This window comes from Scyliorhinus torazame, chromosome 6 (assembly GCF_047496885.1).
Source record: "Scyliorhinus torazame isolate Kashiwa2021f chromosome 6, sScyTor2.1, whole genome shotgun sequence".
Taxonomy (NCBI): Eukaryota; Metazoa; Chordata; class Chondrichthyes; order Carcharhiniformes; family Scyliorhinidae; genus Scyliorhinus; species Scyliorhinus torazame.
This window is the reverse complement of record NC_092712.1, coordinates 59009396-59031137: the sequence shown is the minus strand read 5'-3', so window position 1 is coordinate 59031137 and position 21742 is coordinate 59009396.

Sequence of the window (21742 nt, the reverse complement as noted above, 5' to 3'; positions counted from 1 at the left end):
CTGGCATGGGGGGGGATCTGCTGGAATTCTTGACGCTTGAGAATGTCAAATTTGAACTGAGGGGAAGGATGGAGGGGTTTTACAATTCATGGGTGTTATTCATTGTGCACGTTCGAGATTAGATTACATCGAACATTAGGGGGGTGCTGGGAGGGTTGGGGGGGGAGGGGACTGTATCTGTTTATGGTGACTATGGTGTGATTCCTGATTCCTTGTGGTCATTTGTTTATGTTATCATGCGGGCTAATATTTGGGGGTTTGGTGTGAGGATGGGATCGTTGTTATTGATATGGGGATTGACATTGCATTCGTTATTGATTATTGTTTCTTGTTGGGTGTAAATTTGGGAGAAAATGTGAAAAAGGAGAAGAATAAAAATAATTTTTCAAAAAGTATACTTGTTCCCTTTCATCTTCAATTCCATTCACCTCAGCACCCCCTTGAACTTAACTTTTCCAAAAAGGGCAGCAGTGTCGCATCGTGGTTAGCATAGTTGCTTCACAGCTCCAGGGTCCCAGGTTCGATTCCCGGCTTGGGTCACTGTCTGTGCGGAGTCTGCACGTTCTCCCCGTGTCTGCATGGGTTTCCTCCGGGTGCTCCGGTTTCCTCCTACAGTCCAAAGATGTGCAGGTTAGGTGGATTGGCTATGCTAAATTGTCCTTCGTGTCCAAAAAAGGTTAGGTGGGGTTACGGGGATAGGGTGGAGGTGTGGGGATAGGGTGGAGGTGTGGGGATAGGGTGGAGGTGTGGGCTTGGGTAGGGTGCTCTTTCCAAGGGCCGGTGCAGACTCGATGGGCTGAATGGCCTCCTTCTGCACTGTAAATTCTATGAAAATATAAAAATCTTTATTTTTCCCATTACCTCCCCTTTCGGGTCAAATAAAATTTAATAACCTTCCCATGATTACTTCTTAAATCTTCCTAAGCTATAAAAGCCTTACTCCCCTTTGACATTTAACAGCTTAAAAAAAACAGGTCCCTCTCTATCTCCTAATGCAATGTTTTAAACTCTGCTTATTTACTTATAAATCCACTTGACCACAGCTTCATTACAAATGCTTGCATTTAACATCTCTAGCCCTTGCATTTCTCAATTCTCCCAGACAAGCTGTCTCCGTTACCCTTTTTTCAATTTAATCACATAATTGACACACACAGGCACAAAGAGAAACACAATCTTCTTTTCAAAATAACACTATTCCCCCAAAATAGTTATAAAAATAATATTTAGCACAGGGCTAAATCGCTGGCTTTGAAAGCAGACCGAGGCCGGCCAGCAGCACGGTTCAATTCCCGTACCAGCCTCCCCGAACAGACGCCGAAATGTGGCGACTAGGGGCTTTTCTCAGTAACTTCATTTGAAGCCTACTTGTGACAATAAGCGATTTTCATTTCATATCCAACTACACAAAGCCACATAAGAGGATATTAGGTCAGAGGACCAAAAGCTTGGTCAAAGGGACAGGTTTTAAGGAGTGTTTTAAAGGAGATAAACAAAGTGGAGAGTTGGAGAAGTGTCCAGAGGGTATTTCAGAGCTTAGGATCTGGACAACTGAAGGCATGGCCACCAATGGTGGAACAATTAAAATCAGATGCCGAGGAGCCCAAAATTCACGGAGTGGGGATATGAGCACCATGAGGGTTGTGGAGCTGGAGGAGATTACAGAGATAGGGAGGAGCAGGGCCACGGAGTGGTTCAAAAATAAGGGTGAGAATTTTAAAATCAAGATGTTGCTTGACTGGGAACCAATGTAAGTCAATAAGCACAGGGGTGACAGATGAACAGAACTTGATGTGAGTCAGGACACAAGTTTTGTATGACCTCAGGTTTACAGAGGGTCGAATGTGGGAGACCAGCCAGATGTGTGTGATACAAGTCTAGTGTTGAGCATTCAACTGTGAAAGGCATATCAGCCAAACCCTCTCCTTACCCAACTTTCACATATGCATAACTCCAACAAATAGATGGCAGGATAATATTTTGGAACAGGAATACAAATCATTCTTTTCTTCTTTAATAATCCAGGAATACTGAGGCATCCTCTGCCTCTTCTGGGTCATCCAGGTGCAAGGCCCGGTCCTGGATCTGACGCCTACCTCGACCTGGGCATCTGCAGTGTTGGCCGTCCTGCTGCCTGCGGGCACACCTAGACCAGAGTCCACACGTCGCACGCGGGCCCAATTGCCTTAAGCCGAGTCCAGGGACTTTGCATGTCTTGGCGGCCGGCTCTTCTGCCGGAGGCCAGAGTTGTAGTGGCGTTCATTCTGGGCCGCGGAAATACCACATGAGAGGCGACATCCCGAAATGTTCACCTCCATCCCTTGTATCTCCTGTATGCGACGTTCTGCGCTTTCTTGCGACAGGGAGATTTGTAGTGCCTGCTGAATAGTTAGGGAGACTTGGCCCAAAAACATTTTCTGAGTTTCCATATCACTGATACCACAGACTAAGAGATCATGGAGCTTATTGGACAAAACAGTTCCACACTCACAAAACCCAGCTATCTTCCAAAGCCAAGATATTAACTCGATAATGACATCATCGGCGGACCTCCCCGCCATATTAAACTGATATCTTTGCACAATTATCGATGGGGTTGGGTTAAGGATGTTGCATCACAAGTGTCACAAGCTGGTTGAATGTTCGTGCATCTGACGTCGCCAGGTATGTGAAATTCTGGATCATCCCAAATGTATGCAGTCCACAGGTCGTCAACAGTATGACCGTCTGGCACTCATTCTCCATGATATTGTTGGCCTGGAAGAAATAACGCATTCATTCAGCGTATTGGTTCCAGTCTTCAACACAGGTGTCAAATGCATCTAACGACCCAAACAGAGGCTTGGCGAATCAAAGAAATCCAAACCTGGGTAGAAAATCAGGGAGGTGGCTCAGCTGAGTTCACTCCTCATCATCAGTTTAATAAGAACACAGGGAGTCCACACGATGTAAACTAACAACAAAGTTTTATTTATACAAACGATATATACACTACTCGGTAGACTCCTGCCTGGTTCCTGCTTGGTCAGTGCTTTAATGGCCGACCTTATATACATTGATAATTGAGATACTGTGCCCCTAGCGGGGGAGCTTGTACTCTGCAAGGAGCAAGGGGAAGACCAGCATTTCCAGCCCATAGGTCCCCTGCAGGACATTACATGGAATTGTTTTAATTCTCCAACCAATAGTTGTGAGGAGTCAGAATCATCGGATAATAAAACAAATTCAAGTCTCTGTTGACCAGTGAGGAATGGAAAATTTTTGAAGGAAATTTTGAATATATGGACATTGTTAAAGAAGAGTCTCATTTTGTGGTTTGAACAAAGAATTGGATGCCTCTTTGGACAAGTGTAGCTTAAGGTTAACATTGAACTGAATAACTAACAAGGCCACAAGAATCGAATTGAGGAATGGGCCTTACCAGATTTCATTACCGAGAACTGACAGGAATTTGATGGACCAATTGGCCTCTTTTTTGCCATAATGAATGTGACTGAAAGGACAGCACAATCTTATCAATGAATACTCCTGCCAACCTGGGAAAGAAAGGAATAAAATTGTGGCAAAAGATTGATTCCGTACTTAGCAGTCCATGTCCAAATGCAGCAAGACCTAGACAATATCCAGGCCTGGGCTGACAAGTGGCAAGTTACATTCGCACCACACAAGTGCCAGGGAATGACCATCTCCTACAAGAGAAAATCTAACGTTCGCCTCTTGACATTATGGCATGACCATCACTGAATCCACCGAAATCAACATCCTGAGGATTACCATTGATCAATTGATCAGAAACTGAACTGGACTTGCCATATTAATACTGTGGCTACCATGGCAGGTGAAAGGCTAGGAATCTACAATGAGTAACTCACCTCCTGACCCCCCCCCCCCCCCCAAAGCCTGTCCACCATCTCCAAGGCAAAAGTCAGGATTGTAATGGAATACTCTCCGCTTGTCTGGATGAGTGCAGCTCCAACAACACTCAAGAGCTCGACACCATCCAGGACAAAGCAGCCCACTTGATTGCTCCTCCTTCCACAAACGTTCAAACCCTCCACCACCGACAAACCGTGGCAGCCGTGTAACCATCTACGAGATGCACTGCAGTAACTCTCTATGGTTCCTTAGGCAGTACCTTCCAAACCCACGACCACTACCATCTATAAGGACAAGAGCAGCAGATACCTGGGAACCCCACCACCTGGAGGTTCCCCTCCAAGTCACTCACCACCCTGACTTGGGAATATATTGTCATTCCTTCACTGTCGCTGGGTCAATATCCTGGAACTCCCTCCCTAACAGCATTGTCGGTGTACCTACACGTCAGGGACTGCAGCGGTTCACAAAGGCAACTCACCACCATCTTCTGAAAGGCAACTAGGGATGGGCAATAAATCCTGGCTTCACCATCGACACCCACATTCCGTAAATGAATTTGAAAAAAGCTGAGTAGCCTAGCCAATTGCTAGAGATACAATTAGCATGAAGTTTGACTATCTGTTGGGTGTTCATTCATTTCTAATTTTTGTAACTTATTTGTGACTAACTGTATTGGGGTTATTGTAATGGGTGTCTCATTTGTTCAAATCTAGTAACGAAATGAATGTAATATTTGAGCTTTGGGTACGGTCTCATTACTTCTCACAGTATCTCATGTCTGAACCGTAGGGGAATCTGTCAGGGGCAAAAAATTACATCTTTAGATGAGAATGAAGGTGGGTGGTGATGTGCAATCAATTACTCTCAAGACAAGGTGAGTCATAACTAATAGGCTTTAATCTGCTAGAACTCTTCCCCAGCAGCTTCGATACAGAAAGTGAAGGCTGCTGGGACGGCATCGGTTCTTATACTCCGCCTCTCAGGGTGGAGCTATGTACATCAGCCAATGGTAGACTCCTGGGTCTAACCAATGGTCATCCACCTCTCAGGTACCGCAATACCTGGTATTACCACATTCACCCCTTGTTAAAAAAGAGCCCGGCGGGGTGATGGGCAGCGTTACTTGTCGCCTTTCGCATGGTATGACTAGGTATGGAGGTACCGTGATGTCGAGGGTAATAACAAAGTGTTCATGGTGCAGCAATCAGTCGATCGGGTGGCCTGGTCGTCCTTCTGGAGCATCTGGGCTTCGGCGGTGATGCTGATGGGGGTCCCGGCGGTTGCGACTCCGGGAACGTGATGTCGTCCTCCCAGGCAGCTTCGTCACCCCTAGGCAGCGCTGTTGGGGCGAAAGGTGGACAGGGGGGCAAGGCGTCGGTGTGTGTTCGGGCCTAGGCAGGGGCGGTGGGAGTACGGACCCTCCAGTTAGGTGCTGTGGGGAGGGTGGGGGTGGGGGCAATGGTGCGGGTGCGCGTGGGGCTCCGGCGGTCGGCGGGTCCCGAAGGGAGACCGTGTTTGGCGGCCATCAGGGAACGCTACGTAGGCGTACTGTGGGTTGGCGTGCAGCAGGCAGCAGGTGGACCCTCTCGACCAACGGGTCCGACTTGTGCACCCTCGCATGTTTCCAAAGCAGGATGGGTCCGGGTGTCGCTAGCCAGGTTGGGAGCGAGGTCCCAGAGGAGGACTTCCTGGGGAAAACAAGGAGACGTTCGTGAGGTGTCTGATTTGTGGTTGTACAGAGCAATGACCGGATGGTGTGGAGGACTTCCTGCCAACGGGAGACTGGGAGATTCCTGGACCGTAGGGCCAGCAGGACGGTCTTCCAGACGGTTCTGTTCTCCCTCTCTACCTGCCCGTTTCCCCGAGGGTTGTAACTTGTCGTCTTGCTCGAGGCGATGCCCTTGCTGAGCAGGAATTGACGCAGTTCGTCACTCATAAAAGAGGACCCCCTATCACTGTGAATGTATGCGGGGAAACCGAACAGCGTAAAGATACCCTGGAGGGCCTTGATGACGGTGGTTGTGGTCATGTCTGGGCAGGGAATGGCTAATGGGAACCGGGAGTACTCGTCAATCACGTTAAGGAAGTACGTGTTGCGGTCGGTGGAGGGGAGGGGGCCTATGAAAATCCATGCTGAGGTGTTCAAAGGGACTTTATCAGGTGCGCCCTCTCTGGCCGGTAGAAGTGTGGTTTGCACTCCGCGCAGATTTGGCAGTCCCTGGTGACGGTCCTGACCTCCTCGATGGAGTAGGGCAGGTTGCGGGTCTTGATAAAATGAAAGAAACCAGTGACCCCCGGGTGGCAGAGGTCCTTGTGGAGGGATCGGAGGCGGTCCACTTGTGCGGTGGCACAAGTGCCGCGGGACAGGGCATCAGGAGACTCGTTCAGCTTCCGCGGGCAGTACTAGATCTCGTAATTGTAGGTGGAGAGTTCTATCCTCCACCGCAAGATCTTGTCGTTCTTAATCTTGTCCCGCTGCACATTATCGTACATGAAGGCGACCGACTGTTGGTCCGTGAGGAGAGTGAATCTCCTGCTGGCCAGGTAATGCCTCCAGTGTCGCACAGCTTCCACTATGGCCTGGGCCTCCTTTTCGACTGAGGAGTGGCGAATTTCGGAAGCATGGAGAGTGCGGGAGAAGAAAGCCACAGGCCTGCCCGCTTGGTTGAGGGTGGCTGCCAGAGCTACGTCGGACGCATCGCTCTCGACCTGGAAGGGGAGGGACTCGTCGATGGCGCGCATCGTGGCTTTTGCAATGTTTGCTTTGATGCGGCTGAAGGCCTGGCGGGCCTCCGTCGACAGGGGGAAGGTTGTGGACTGGATCAGGGGTCGGGCTTTGTCTGCGTAATTGGGGACCCACTGTGCATAATAGCTGAAGAACCCGAGGCAGCTTTAGGGCCTTGGGGCAGTGAGGGAGGGGGAACTCCATGAGGGGGCGCATGCGCTCAGGGTCGGGGCCTATGACTCCACTTCGCACTACGTAGCCTAGAATGGCTGGACAGTCGGTGCTAAACACGCATTTATCCTTATTGTATGTCAGATTAAGGATTTTCGCAGTTGGAGAAATTTGCGGAGGTTGGTGTCATGGTCCTGCTGGCCATGGCCGCAGATGGTGACGTTATCCAGATACGGGAACGTTGCGCGTAAGCCGTACCGGTCAACCATTCGGTCCATCTCTCGTTGGAAGACCGAGACCCCGTTCGTGACATCAAAGGGAACCCTTAAGTGATAGAGCCGCCCGTCTGCTTCGAAGGCAGTGTACTGGCGGTCACCATTACGGAGGGGTAGCTGGTGGTAGGCAGACTTGAGATCTACCGTGGAGAAAACCTTGTATTGTGCGATCCTGTTCACCAGGTCGGCTATACGGGGTGAGGGTACGCATCCAGCTGCGTAAACCTGTTGATGGTCTGACTGTAGTCAATGACCATCCTATGTTTCTCCCCAGTCTTTACCACCACTACTTGAGCTCTCCAGGGACTGTTGCTCGCTTCGATGACCCCTTCCCTCAGCAGCCTCTGGACCTCCGACCTGATAAAGGTCCGGTCCTGGGCACTGTACCGTCTGCTCCTGGTGGCGACGGGTTTGCAATCCGGGGTGAGGTTCGCAAACAGGGAAGGCGGGTCGACCTTAAGGGTCGCGAGGCCGCAGATAGTAAGGGGGGGTATAGGGCCGCCGAATTTAAAAGTCAGGCTTTGCAGATGGCACTGGAAATCCAGCCCAAGGAGGGTGGCTGCGCAGAGATGCGACAGAACGTACAGGCGGAAATTGTGGAATTCCCTGCCTTGGACAGTGAGGTTCGCGAGGCAGAACCCCTTTATCTCCACCGCATGTGACCCGGAGGCCAGGGAGATCCTTTGATTTATGGGATGGGTGACAAGAGAACAGCACCTTACCGTGTCAGGGTGAACAAAGCTTTCCGTGCTCCCAGAGTCGATCAGGCACGACGTCTTGTGGCCGTTGGTGGAGGTCGTCATTGTAGCTTTCACCAGCGTCCGGGGCCGACTCTGGTCCAGAGTCACCGAGGCCAGCTGCAGTAATGGAGAGTTCTGGTCGGGCAGCATGTAGTCGGCTGTGCTGGGGGCCTGGGGCCCCATCCAAGATGGCGTCACCCATGGGTCGCACATGGTGTCCGGGGATGAAGAATACGGCGGTGGCGAGGGACAAAATGGCGGCGCCCACCTGTCCAGCGTGGTGTCCGAGGGGGCAAAATGGCCACGCCCTCGGGTCGCATGTGGCCTTAGGATAGGGGGGTGGCGGTGAGCGCTGGGAGGTCGGGGCCTGAAAGGGGGGTTGCCGATAGTCGCTGGAGACCGTGGCCACGGCACCCTTTGCAGGTGGCGGTGCGGGCCGGGCAGCGCGGGCGGGGATGATTCGCCAGCCCGCAGAAGAAACAGCGGTGTCCGGCGGCGTTAGCGGGCCGCCTCGCCGCGCAGGCTTGCGAGGTCAGGGGAAAGGTCTGAGGGGCTGCCGCTACGGGGTGCCATGCAGCCCAGGGGGCCGCCGCGCGATCGGGAGCAAAGGACAGCGCATTTTTATATGCAACGTCCATGGACCCCGCCAGAGCCCGTGCCTCTGCAAGTCCCAGAGTGTCCATTTCTAGGAGGCTTCGGCGGATATCGGGGGAGGTCATACCTGCCACGAAAGCATCCCTGATCAAAAGTTCCATGTGCTCGTTCCCCGAAACTGGCGGGCAGCCACAGTTTCGGCCCAGCACCAGCAGCGCCCGGTAGAAGTCTTCCAACTTTTCCTCGGGGCTTTGCCTCGTAGTCGCCAGCAGGTGACGAGCGTAGACCTGGTTCACAGGGCGGATATAATGTCCTTCTAGCAGCTCGATCGCGGCAGCATAATTCGCCGCCTCCTTGATAAGAGGGTAGATCCCAGGGCTGACCCGTGAGCGTAGGAGATGCATCTTTTGTCCTTCCGTGGGGGTGTCGGCGGCCGTGTCGAGGTAGCCCTTAAAGCACGCCAGCCAATGTTTGAAAATAGCAGCAGAGTTGTCCGCGTGGGGGCTGAGCTGAAGGCACTCTGGTTTGATACGGAGATCCATCCTTTCAACTGAAGTTGTAGCAGATTAAATTGATGCGCAATCAATTACTCTCAAGACAAGGTGAGTCATAACTAATAGGCTTTAATCTGCTAGAACTCTTCCCCAGCAGCTTCGATACAGAAAGTGAAGGCTGCTGGGACAGCATCGGTTCTTAGCTCCGCCCTGAGAGGCGGAGTATATGTACATCAGCCAATGGTGGACTCCTGGGTCGAACCAATGGTCATCCACCTCTCAGGTACCGCAATACCTGATATTACCACAGGTGGGCTTGTATCATGTACAACTGACCAGTTCCTCATTCCAAAGGGGGATAATAGGGAGGGGTAAGAGTAACCAACCCCCCCCCCCTCCCCCCGACACACACAACACACAAAATGGCGGGTTAGCTGCTGAGACCTTTTTTTCATTTCAGATTTTTAAAAAGTGGAAAGAGAACAGACCCCTCCAGGGTCAACCATGTCCAAGGGCACTTTGCTCCTTGAGGGCTTCCCATTGGCAAATATAATCCAAACCGACTCTGGAACAAAAATTCACTCTGTCAACATTTGGGCCTGTTTAATCCTTCACAACATGATAACTCTATCCAGGATTACTGTCAGCCTGTCATGGTGCAATATTGGCAGATGGATGGTGACAGGATATCCAGATGGCGTGGGTGGCCAAGATCATGTGGCCACGAGGGAAGCCTGCAAAACTGTCACTCATAATCAAGTTTAACAACAAGGGAGCCTTTGACTTAGCACAAGCAATCTACCTCGGAGTCAGAAGGTGCAGAATTCAAAACCAGTTCCAGACGATCCAGTCAGAACTCCAACTCTGTGTTATGGGTTGTCATAGAGGAGCACTCAAAACTCCATTGTATGCAAGGCTACGGACCAAGTGCTGGAAAATAGAATGAGAATAAATAGGTGCCTGATGGCCAGCAGAGACACGATGGGCTGAAATGCTGTAAAACTCTCTATGCAACAAAATATGTGTGTCTCGTGGGTATGGGTGGCCCTCCTCACCATCAACCATAAACCCTCCTACTGTATAGGGCTAACCAACTTTGAAAATCAACTGGTGTAATTATGGTTGCGTCATGGAAGAAGCATTCAGGTTGTGACCTGCCAAATTGTTAAATATCTCTGCGCCCTAATTCAATTACTTCTCTCCAAGGGAGAACAACAATTTTCCATGACATTAAATGCTACATGGGCACTGTTTAATTTAGTCATAGGTCCTGAGGGGAAGGCTGGCCTCAAAACATAGATTTCATAGAATCCCTACAGTGCACTGACCATAGAGCACCCTACCTAGGCCTACGCCCCCGTGTAACCCTGCAACCCCACCTAACGTTTGGACACAAAAGGGCAACTTAGCATTGACAATCCACCTAACCTGCACATCTTTGGACTGTGGGAGGAAACCCTCGCAGACACGGGGAGAAGGTGTAAACTCCACCCAGTAACCCAAGGTTGGAATCGAATCCGGGTCCCTGGCGTTGTGAAGCAGCAGTGCTAACCACTGTGACAATGTGCCACCCCATATTTCAAATCAATTGTTCAAGAACTGTTGAGAAATATGCAAGTAATAATCCGAGAATCTGCTCTTAGAATGACCTTTTTACATTAGGCAAAAAAAAAAGGTCTCTCATGAAAGTCTATTTTTAGATAAATAATTGTACTGGAAAAGAAAGAACTGATAGTTTTACAAGTACAAATTAAGCATATGTTCAATAGTGTTGCCATAAACTGAATGGTTTTCAGTCTCCGGCAATGGAGTATTTTCCCAAACGAAAATAGAAAGTGCTGGAAAAACTTGCCGGCACTTTCTATTTTCAGATCTCCAGCAGCCGCAGCATTTTTCTTTTATTTGACCATTTTCAAAATTTGTGCAGCATGCCAGTGACGACCCCAAATCACACGTTTGGCATTAAAAGAAAGAGCAAAGTTTCCTCTGCTGTGCCTCAATGGTTTCTCTCATGCTGCAACCTTAAAAAAAAAAGTCACCTGCTGCCCCAGTGTTTCTGCCTCCCAAATCAACCAACACTTTTTGTTTTGCCAATATGGGTCAAATGAACGACATGCAACTCACGTCGACTCGGAACAAAATTTTTAAAAACAGAAAGATTTATATATAGCACCTTTCAGAAACCCAGGAAGCGACAAAGTACTTTACAGTCAATTTTTAATTGTGGTCATTGTTGTAATGTCGGGAACATGGCAGCCATTTTGCGCACAACAAACAACAATGTGATAGTGACCACATAACTGCTTTGGCCATGTTGATTGAAGGATAAATATTAGCCTGGACACTTATGGATATCTCCCCTGTTCTTCAGGTAGGCCTGTGTGATTTTTTTCCCCTTGTAAAAATATGTTTATTAACGTTTAACATTTTTACAAATAATGCAACAAAACCACAAGAACGATACAGTTCAGCAAGCAAAGAAAAAGGCTCTGCATACATGAATACAGAGGGGGGGACAGGAGAACAGCGGTATAACTAGCTCACTATAATCATTAGACATCACTTGATGCCTTTATAAGCCCAACTGAGAACAAGGGAGAAACAGGATAAAACATGGTAAAATGGTGCACACTCTCCCACGCAGCGATTAATCGCAATTGTCACGAGAGTTCAGGATAAATTTTTCACGCCATGTTCAGTTACGCAGCCGCGCACCAATATATATTTCCCTCAACTCCAGCAGCGCCAGAAGCACCAATGACACTCCACAACCTCCTCTCCTCATATACCAGACCCACTGCACCCATCCAGGAACCAATCTTGGCTTCCTTGTAGCCACCCTTTAAAAAAAGGAACATACAATGAACCCCAGCTCTAAAAGGGTGTGACAATATCACACAATGCAACATTACCCCAGTCTCAGGCCCAGTACAGAACGATAATAATCTGCACATGACACGTCCAACTGAGGATGATTGTTTCTCTGTGCTCATGGGGAATGCAAGCTCCACTAGCACTGGAATGAGAATGACCTCCTTCTGCACTGTAAATTCTACAATTCTATGGAAAAGTCAGCCACCTTTGTCACCAGCGTGAGGCTGACTAGAAAGGAGAGAGGACCCAATAACCTGTAGCCGGGCCTCATGTATGTAATGTTGTGTGAATAAATGTCTCTACAACTCTCCTTGGACACCCCGTGTCTTTACTAAAAGAACCAATATCATTCCATACATGTATACAGAGAGAACCAGCAGCAACATCTTCAGATTATGATCAGTATAGTCAACACATCCCAAGAAAAACAAAAAGGAAGGAGAACTAGAAGTACCAAGCGTGGATCACAGGATAATAAAGGATCAGGACCACACCATGGGTCCTTATACCCCTGGAGCCGCCCCCACCCATTAATGAAGAAGAGAACAAGCTGCTCGTTCAAACAAGAAAGCGCCCCAACCATTTGGGGCGAACAGGATAGCAACCAAAATATAGGACTCGGCTCAACCCCAGGCCCCCGTGCACAGGAGAAACAAAACCCAATCTCTCAGGATGCCCCAACTAAGTGCCTTCAAAAAGAGACATCCCAAACTCCAGCGGGCAACAGTATACCAACCACAGTACAGGACCTGGCCTAGCCTAGCATATTCTGGCACAAGGCACTTCCAGCACACCCTAAAACCTACACCCAGCCAATCCTACACCTCACCAACCACACCCAGGGCAGTGCACCACCCCTATTATACTAAAAAAGACATTATGCCAGCCCCAGCCAGGGAAACTGCATCACCACAGCGAAGAAGTACCGTCAAGACACCCAATAATTGGGTGCCCTGGGAGGGAGCGGGAGGGGGGGGGGGGGGGGGGTGTTCCTGGGGGGATCCCTCCTCCTCTATACAGTGTGCGTGGCACCTTGGCTCAGTGGTCAGCACTGCTGCCTCACAGCTCCAGAGGCCCTGGTTCAATTCCAGCCTTGGGTAACTGTGTGGAGTTTGCACTTTCTCCTCGTATCTGCGTGGGTTTCCTCCGGGTGCTCCAGTTTCCTCCCACAGTCCAAAGATGTGCAGGTTAGGTGGGTTGGCCATGCTAAATTGCCCCATAGTGTCCAAAAGGTTAGGTGAGGTTTCTGGGTTACGGGGATAGGGTGAAGGTGTGGGCTTAAGTAGGGTGCTCTATCCAAGGGCTGGTGCAGACTTGATGGGCTGAATAGCCTCCTTCTGCACTGTAAATTCTGTCAATCCTGTCTGTAAATAAGGGGGACCTCCCATAGACTACCGGACCAGACCAGGATTTATAACAGCACACTGCTCACCCAGATGAGTGGAAAAAGAAAACCCCTAAGGGAAGAACGCCCAAGCTGACCTAGAAATATTAGCCACTGCCCCACACTGCACGCCATCACACAGGTGCAAAATCGACGAGATCGGAAAATCCCGCCGGCGTGAATGGCCATAAAGTTCCGGCCAGCAGCTGGTCAATGCAGTATTTTAATGTCAGTCCAGATCAAGATCCTGGGCTAAGACACAAACCAACAACCTTCTGCATCAGAGGTGAGAGTAAAATAAATAAATAAATAATCTTTATTGTCACAAGTAGGCTTTCGTTAACACTGCAATGAAGTTACTGTGAAAAGCCCCGAGTAGCCACATTGCGTCGCCTGTTCGGATTCACAGAGGGAGAATTCAGAATTCTCAGCTGGTACAGGAATTGAACCTGCGCCGCTGGCCTTGTTCTGCATCGCAAACCAGCTGTCTAGCCCACTGAGCTAAACCAGCTACCAACGAAGCCACAGTTGCCACTAAATCTACTCAGCGGCATTCCTCATGGTGTCCAGTAGATGGGAATAATCAGCCATTTTGACAAGTCCTCTTGTCCATGCCAGTGTGAAGCCCAAACCAAATTCAGGATCGGTCCTCATTTATATGCTTCAGCAAGCTGTAGATGCCAATTGTCAGTGAATGAGAAATTGGTGGGCTTCTATGATGAGTCAATCAGGAGAGCAGGTTTGGCAGAGGAGGGAGGAGAAATTAATCTGGGGTGGAAAGGCCTCGGGCAGACTAGCAGTAAACAAGCAGGCCAAATCCCCAAAGGTCTTCGCTGATCTACAACTGATGATCTGCTCTGGTAAGCAGCATTTTTTTTGTCTGGTTAAACACCAACAGAATCACATCCAACACTTTCAGGTCCCGAAGCCTCTGCTAACTTGAAGTGAAGAACTTTGAACTTAGTTAAGTTATTGCTACGAGCAGAGAACATATACTTCATATTCACTCCATATCTCCTGGTGGATTTCGATGTCTTGAGAGCGTGCATTAAGCTTTCTTAAACGAGGTGTTGATTTTCTATGTCTATCAAGCACCCAGCTGATCAAAACAGAATCAAGACTCACATGAAGATCAGTCAATGGGTGGCAAGGAATATAGGGAGAGAGTGGGCGTATGGTATTGAGACAGAGGTCGTGATTTACCGGCCGTGTCCCGCCGGAAACGGGGTGGGACGCGGCTGGTACATCCGGGAAGTGACCTCCCTTTGGGATTTCCGACGACTGTAACACCTCGTGAGATCTAACCAGATCTCGTGAGACATCGCAATCTGGGTCCTGCCCATTGTGAGGGGGATCCAGTCTTGGACGGTTAAAAACCCACTTACCTGTGCTGACGCCGGATGGAACGGCCACCCGGCATCTATCGGCCTCGCCGAAGAGACCCAGCTGATCACACCCAGAGAATCAGCCATGATCCCATTGAATGGTGGATCAGGCTCGATGAGCCGAATGGCCCACTCCTGCTCTTATTTTCAAACACTCTAAGTTTCTATAGTCTTGTGGGCAAGTTATAAAAGAACGGCTACATTTATAGAACTGTAGCTCAACTAGTGAATAAATATTTTCAGAAATGAGAAGGAAAAGAAAGCCGTGCTTTCATGCCATCAGGACAGAAGAAGGCACTGTCCTGCCAATGAAACACTATCATTGTTATTGTAGAAAACACAGACTCTCCCAGGCTCTTCTTCGAGTAGTGCTGTGGGGTTTACTGAATCCACGTGAATTAACATTTCATCAGCACTTCCAACAATGTGCTAACCTAGAGCTAGTGCTAACCCACTGCAATTCGCATACTGCCGCAACCGGTCCACGGCAGATGCCATCTCCCTGGCCCGTCACTCATTCCTGGAGCATCTCAACAACAAGGACTCCTACGTCAAATTCCTGTTTATTGACTACAGCTCTGCCTTCAACATCAGCCAAGCTCATATCAAAGCTCCAAAACCTCAGACTTGGCTCCTCCATCTGCAACTGGATCCTTGACTTCCTGACCCATAGACCACAATCAGTAAGAATAAACAACAACACCTCCTCCATGATAGTCCTCAATACAAGGGCCCCACAAGGTTGCACACTTAGCCCCTACTATACTCCCTATACACACGACTGCGTGGCAAAATTTGACTCCAACTCCATTTACAAGTTTGCTGACAACACAACAGTAGTGGGTCAGATCTCGAACACCGATGAGTCAGAATACAGGAGGGACATAGCGAACCTAGTGGAGTGGTGCAGCGACAACAATCTCTCCCTCAATGCCAGCAAAACTTCCAGAAGCAAAGTATTGTACACACCCCTGTCTCCATCAACAGGGCCAAGGTGGAGATAGTTGACAGCTTCAAATCCCTAGGTGTGCACATCACCATAAATCTGTCCTGGTCCATCCATTGGCAGCGACCGCCCCCCCCCTGGCAATTCTCCGGACCAGTCCCGCCGGCGTGAAATGGACATGGTCCCACATGGCGGGACCTGGCTGGTCGGCCGGCTGGTGCGGTCCTCGGGGGGGTGCGGGGGGATCCGGCCCCAGGCCCCCAAGGTGGCCTGGCCCGTGATCGGGACAACCCCCTGCGCATGCGCTAGAATATGCCGGTCGGCCTGTGCATGCGCGGAACCACGCCGGCGATTCTGCGCATGTGCTAACTCGCGCCGGCCCTTTGGTGTTGGCTGCCGCGGTGCCAACCCCTCTGCCGCCGGCCTAGAACCGAAAGTGCAGAGGATTCCCCAACTTCCGGTTGGCCCGACGCCAGAGTGATTCGCGCCATTTTTTACGCCGGCATCGGGCCATCGGGGGATTCGGCACTATCCTGCCCAGGGTGTTTGAAAATAGGAGCAGGAGTAGGCCATTCGGCTCCAACCAAGAAAGCACAACCCTAACCCTAACCTTATCTTCCTCAGGAAACTAAGGAAATTTGGCATGTCCACATTGACTCTTAGCAATTTTTACAGATGCACCATAGAAAGCATCACAGCCTGGTATGGCAACTGCTCGGTCCAAGACCATAAGGAACTACAGCGAGTCGTGAACAGCCCAGTCCATCACACAAACCCCCTCCCGTCCATTGACTCTGCTGCTCCCACTGCCTTTGGAAAGGGCGCAGCATAATCAAAGACCCCTCCCACCAGGCTTACTCACTCTTCCAACATCTTCCATCGGACAGGAGATACAAAAGTCTGAGAACACACACTAACGGATTCAAAAACAGCTTCTTCCCCGCTGTCACCAGACTCCTATCCGGCCCTCTTATGGACTGATGGACTTATGGACTGATCTGATCTCGTCACACATCTTCTCTACTGAGTAGTACTACATTTCTGTATGCTTCACCTGATGCCTGTCAATGTATTTACATTGTGTATTTTATGTTTGCTCTATTATGTATTTTCTTTTCATGTATGGAATGACCTGTCTGAGCTGCACCCAGAACAATACTTTTCACTGTACCCCGGTACCCGTGACAATAAACCCAAATCCAATCCAATTTAGAACATAGAACATAGAACATACAGTGCAGAAGGAGGCCATTCGGCCCATCGCGTCTGCACCGACCCACTTAAACCCTCACTTCCACTCTATCCCCATAACACAATAACCCCTCCTAACCTTTTTGGTCACTAAGGGCAATTTATCATGGCCAATCCACCTAACCTCGAATTTGTGTTCAAGTCTCTGGAGTTGGACTCGAAATCATGGCGGTCTGACTCAGAGGTGAGAGGGCTACTAACTAGCAGAAAGAAAATTGGAAGTGAAAAATAAAAAATGGAAACAATGCTCAATGTGTCAGATTACAAGACATGGCAGAGGGTTGTAGGCGGAAGGATCTGGATGACAAGGAATAATCTGCAATGCACTCAAACATTGAGAGCATTCTCTTTCTTTCATTATTTTTATTCATTCCCTGGAGAAAATTCATCTCCAAGCCTGAAGCAGTGGTAACCAGAAGCATTTTTAAAGGGCGATGCCAAATATGGAGATTGAAAAAGAATTGCAATATAAGAAGAACAATACTGTGGGACCAGGACAAGGAAACACCAGCTCAACAAAGTCAAAGATAATTTTAGAAATGATATCAGAGGGTATTCTTCTTGCAGAGCGTGCAAATACCTTAAATGGAGAGTGGTGGAGGTGAAACTCCTGGAATTATTTTAAACCCATTTAGATGCAGAAGGAGAGGGTAAATCTGTTTTGGATGAATGAATTAAGGTGAATGGCCTTCCTCATTTAGAAGGATCATATGAAAGACCAAGGAATACCTCAACATAGCCTATGGGATAGATAGCCACCTAGTTACAAGACGGAGTTCAATCTTAAAATGGATATACTCCTTAACCGCGAAGATAAAAACAAATTGCAGCGGATGCTGGAATCTGAAACAAAAACAGAAAATGATAGACAATCTCAGCAGGTCTTACAGCATCTGTTGAGAGAGAACGGAGATAACCGGTGCAACTTAATAGAAGAATTGTCATTTTGGTCAGAGAAGACCCCCGGATGCAGCGGGATTTTTTGGAATGGGGGGGGGGGGAGGGTGCATGCTGGTGTTGCCGAGTATGATAAATTATTACAGGGCGGCGAATATTGCCATGGTGAGTAAATGGGCCGTGGTGGAGGGCTCGGTGTGGGGGAGGGTTCAGATGGCATCTTCAGATGGCATGTAGGGGAAGAGTATGAGGGCTTTGTTATTGGCGCCTTTACCATTCTCATTGGCCAGGTACACCGCGAGCCCAGTAGTGGCGTTGGCCCTAAGAGTGTGGGGGTAGTGGAGACAGCATTTGGAGTGAAAGAGGCCGACACCTTGGCCTTTGCTTCCCTGATAGCCTGGAGATGGATTTTGATAGGACGGCGGGACTTGGAGCCACCGAAAACAGGAGTGTGAGTGAGCGACCTAGCAGAATTCCTGAGGCTGGAAAAGATCAAGTTCGCAGTGCGAGGATCAGCAAGGGGATTCACCCGGAGGTGGAAACCGTTTATCGATTTCTTTAAGGAGGATTGAGGGGTCAGCAAGGAGGGGGTAAGGGAGTTAAAGTGGGAAGGTGGGATGTGGTGGGGTGTTATTGTCAGGGGGGCAGGCGCATTGTTCATTGAGTTATTTTGTTCTTCTGATATTTTGTGAACATATGTGAAAATGCCATGAATAACATATAAAAAAATAAAATGGAAATGCTACTCGCCTCCTCAGATCCCTTCAGTTGTTATTGCGCCAGCTTCACTTTTTCAAAAAGGAGTACTCACTGGGGAGCCGGTTAGTTCCCGGGACGCCATTACATTTGACTTCAATCTTACTAATGAGATGGAAATTGGTCCTAATTGGGGTTATTGATATGCTCGCCATATTTGGGTGTGGTCAGAACTCACCTGTCATGATATTCAGATAAACATATCTTGGTGCAAACACACATACACACTGATGGACAGATCAACGGACCAATCAACACATACACAACATCACAGCCAATCACCAGTGAGAGCACATGCACTATAAAATGGGGAACACCACAGTTCACGCTCAGTCCAGCAGGAGACAACTCAGGGCACAGAGCTCACAGCATGCCACTCAGATATACACCATGTGCTGAGTGCCTCTCTAAGATAGTGTTAGGGCTGGGTCCACAGGTTAACGGGTAAAATAAGAACCACAGTCATAAGTTTACAGATGTTGTATTCAAGAGTAATAAAACAGAGTTGTACCATCTACAACGTGTTGGTTCGTTTGTATAGCGGAACACCCAACACGACATAGTACCAGGATTGGAGCCCAGCAACTGTGAGACCTACCTGCACATCTTCAGGGATCCGCCATCCTGTGCCATGGACACCATCAGCCCACTGCAGCCGCTCCAAATCGCTGGAAACCTTGGCGTCAACTGGAAGCTGTGTAAACAGCGCTTCCAGTTCTTCCTAGAAGTCACAGAAAGGGAGAATACATCGGACACCAGGAAAATCGCTCTCCACGGCAGGGCAACACGCCATCCACATCTACAACTCCCTGGTGTTCGCGGAAGGTGAGGACAAGACGAAGTACAAGACGGTCCTTCTAAAACTTGAGCAACACTTCAGCGTCAAGGTGAATGAGAGCTTTGAGAGGTGCCTATTCCAGCAGCGCCTGCAGGGTAAGGATGAGTCTTTTCAATCTTTCCTGGCACACCTCCGTATCCTGGCGCAGTCCTGCAGCTATGAGACCACCTCCGATTCCATGATTCGGGACCAGATTGTTTTTGGGGTCACCTCGGGCACCCTACGCCAGCAGCTCCTCAAAATTAAGGGCCTCACTCTAGCCACCGCCATCAAAGCCTGCGTCCTCCATGAAAACGCGACCTGCTGGTACTCCCAATTCCAGGCGGCCGAATCGGCACGGCAGGGGTCCTACGAGGCCGAGCGGGTTCAGTCAATCGAGTTCCTCCCAGCCTGCGGCCCGGACGAGGGCGGCCATTTTGCGCGCTTTCCGCGGCCTCCCGCGCATTCCGCGGCCTCCTGCGCTTGTACGCGCCAAAAGAGACGTTGACGCAGAGGGATGTGACGCGCAGTCGCGCTCTACGCAGGACCGTACTGCGCATGCACGGTGGCGCAACGAACGCCATGACGTCACGCCGTGCGGCAACTGTGGATCCGCACATTTAAAGCGGCAATGTCCAGCAAAGAATCGACAATGCCTCCGCTGTGGCAAGATGGGCCACTACGCTGCCTGCTGTCGAGCAGCTCAACCTGCCAACGCTCCCCAATTCCGCCAGCCTCGCAGGGACGTGCAGGCCATTCAGCCTCTATACACCAAACCATACCCTGACGACGTACAGACCGATGATACCGACAACCGGGAAGCCTTCTGCGTTGCGGTCAATGACAGGAATCGGATGCCCCCAATTAGGACCCACAGCCGATGCCAGTCAACAGCGTTAATCCGGGTGATGAACGGTCAACCGATCACCAATCACATTCCGTTTAGACACTGGTGCCTCCGCCAACCTTATTGCATGGTCAGCCTTCTACGCCTTGAAAGTCAAACCACCGATTCGGCCATCCCGCTGTCAGATGGTCGATTACACCAAAATGTTATCCCGGCCATGGGATCCTGCCAGCTCGAGGTTACACACAATGCATACACAGCCTCACTGTCCTTTGAGATAGTTGGATCATCGAAGGACTCCCTGCTAGGCGCACAGGCGTGCAAGGTTCTCCACCTCGTTCAGCGGGTACACACTCTGTCTCCAGAAGGCACGTCCGACTTCCCAGATGCAGACTTTAGGGCACAGCTCCACTCGATCCTCGCCCACAACCAGGAGGCTTTCGAGGGCATGGGCACACTGCCCTACACTTACAGAATACGGCTCAAACCGAACGCCACCCCGGTCATTCACACACCTCGTAGAGTCCCAGCACCACTCAAAGACCGTCTCAAGCAGCAGCTGCAGGATCTCCAGGACCAAGGAGTGCTTTCCCGGGTGACGGAGCCCACGCCATGGGTCAGCTCCATGGTGTGCGTAAAAAAGCCCTCTGGCGAACTCCGGATCTGCATCGACCCAAAAGACCTGAACAACAACATCATGAGGGAACACTACCTCATACCCAAACGGGAAGAGATCACGAGCGAAATGGCCCGGGCTAAAATTTTTACAAAGCTTGATGCCTCAAAGGGTTTTTGGGAGATTCAACTGGATCAGTCCAGCAGGAAGCCGTGCACCTTCAACACTCCCCTTTGGCAGGTACTGCTACAATAGGATGCCGTTTGGCATCATCTCGGCATTCGAGGTGTTTCATAGAATCATGGAACAGATGATGGAGGGCATCGAAGGGGTGCGCGTCTATGTTGACGATGTCATCATCTGGTTCACCACACCACAGGAGCACATCAGTTGTCTCCAGCGCTTCTTTGCTCGGATACGAGAACACGGCCTGCGCCTCAACTGAGCCAAGTGTTCTTTTGGCCAAACTGAGCTAAAGTTTCTGGGGGACCACATATCCCGGTCAGGAGTGGTTCCGGATGCAGACAAGGTGAGCGCCATTACAGCCATGCCGCAGCCGGCAGACAAGAAAGCAGTGCTACGCTTTCTCAGGATGGTCAACTTCTTGGGGAAGTTCATTCCCAACCTTGCCTTCCACACAACGGCTCTTTGCCACCTAGTGAAGAAGACTACGGAGTTCCAGTGGCTGCCCACACACCAGAAGGAATGGGAGGAGCTCAAGACTAAGCTCACCACAGCCCCGGTATTGGCGTTCTTCGACACTTCTCGAGATACGAAGATCTCGACTGATGCCAGCCAGTCTGGCATTGGGGCGGTACTCCTGCAACGGGACGACACTGCATCATGGGCCCCGGTCGCCTATGCCTCGCGGGCCATGACCCCCACAGAACAGTGCTATGCGCAGATTGAGAAGGAGTGCCTGGGTTTGTTAACCGGCTTAGATAAATTCCACGACTATGTGTATGGTCTCCCTCAGTTTACCGTGGAAACCGACTCCTCTGCAAGGTTGCTGATGCCGGATCGGATTTCTGTTTAGCCCTGCTGGCCTATCGCTCGGCCCCACTGTCCACTGGCCTCTCACCAGCCCAGCT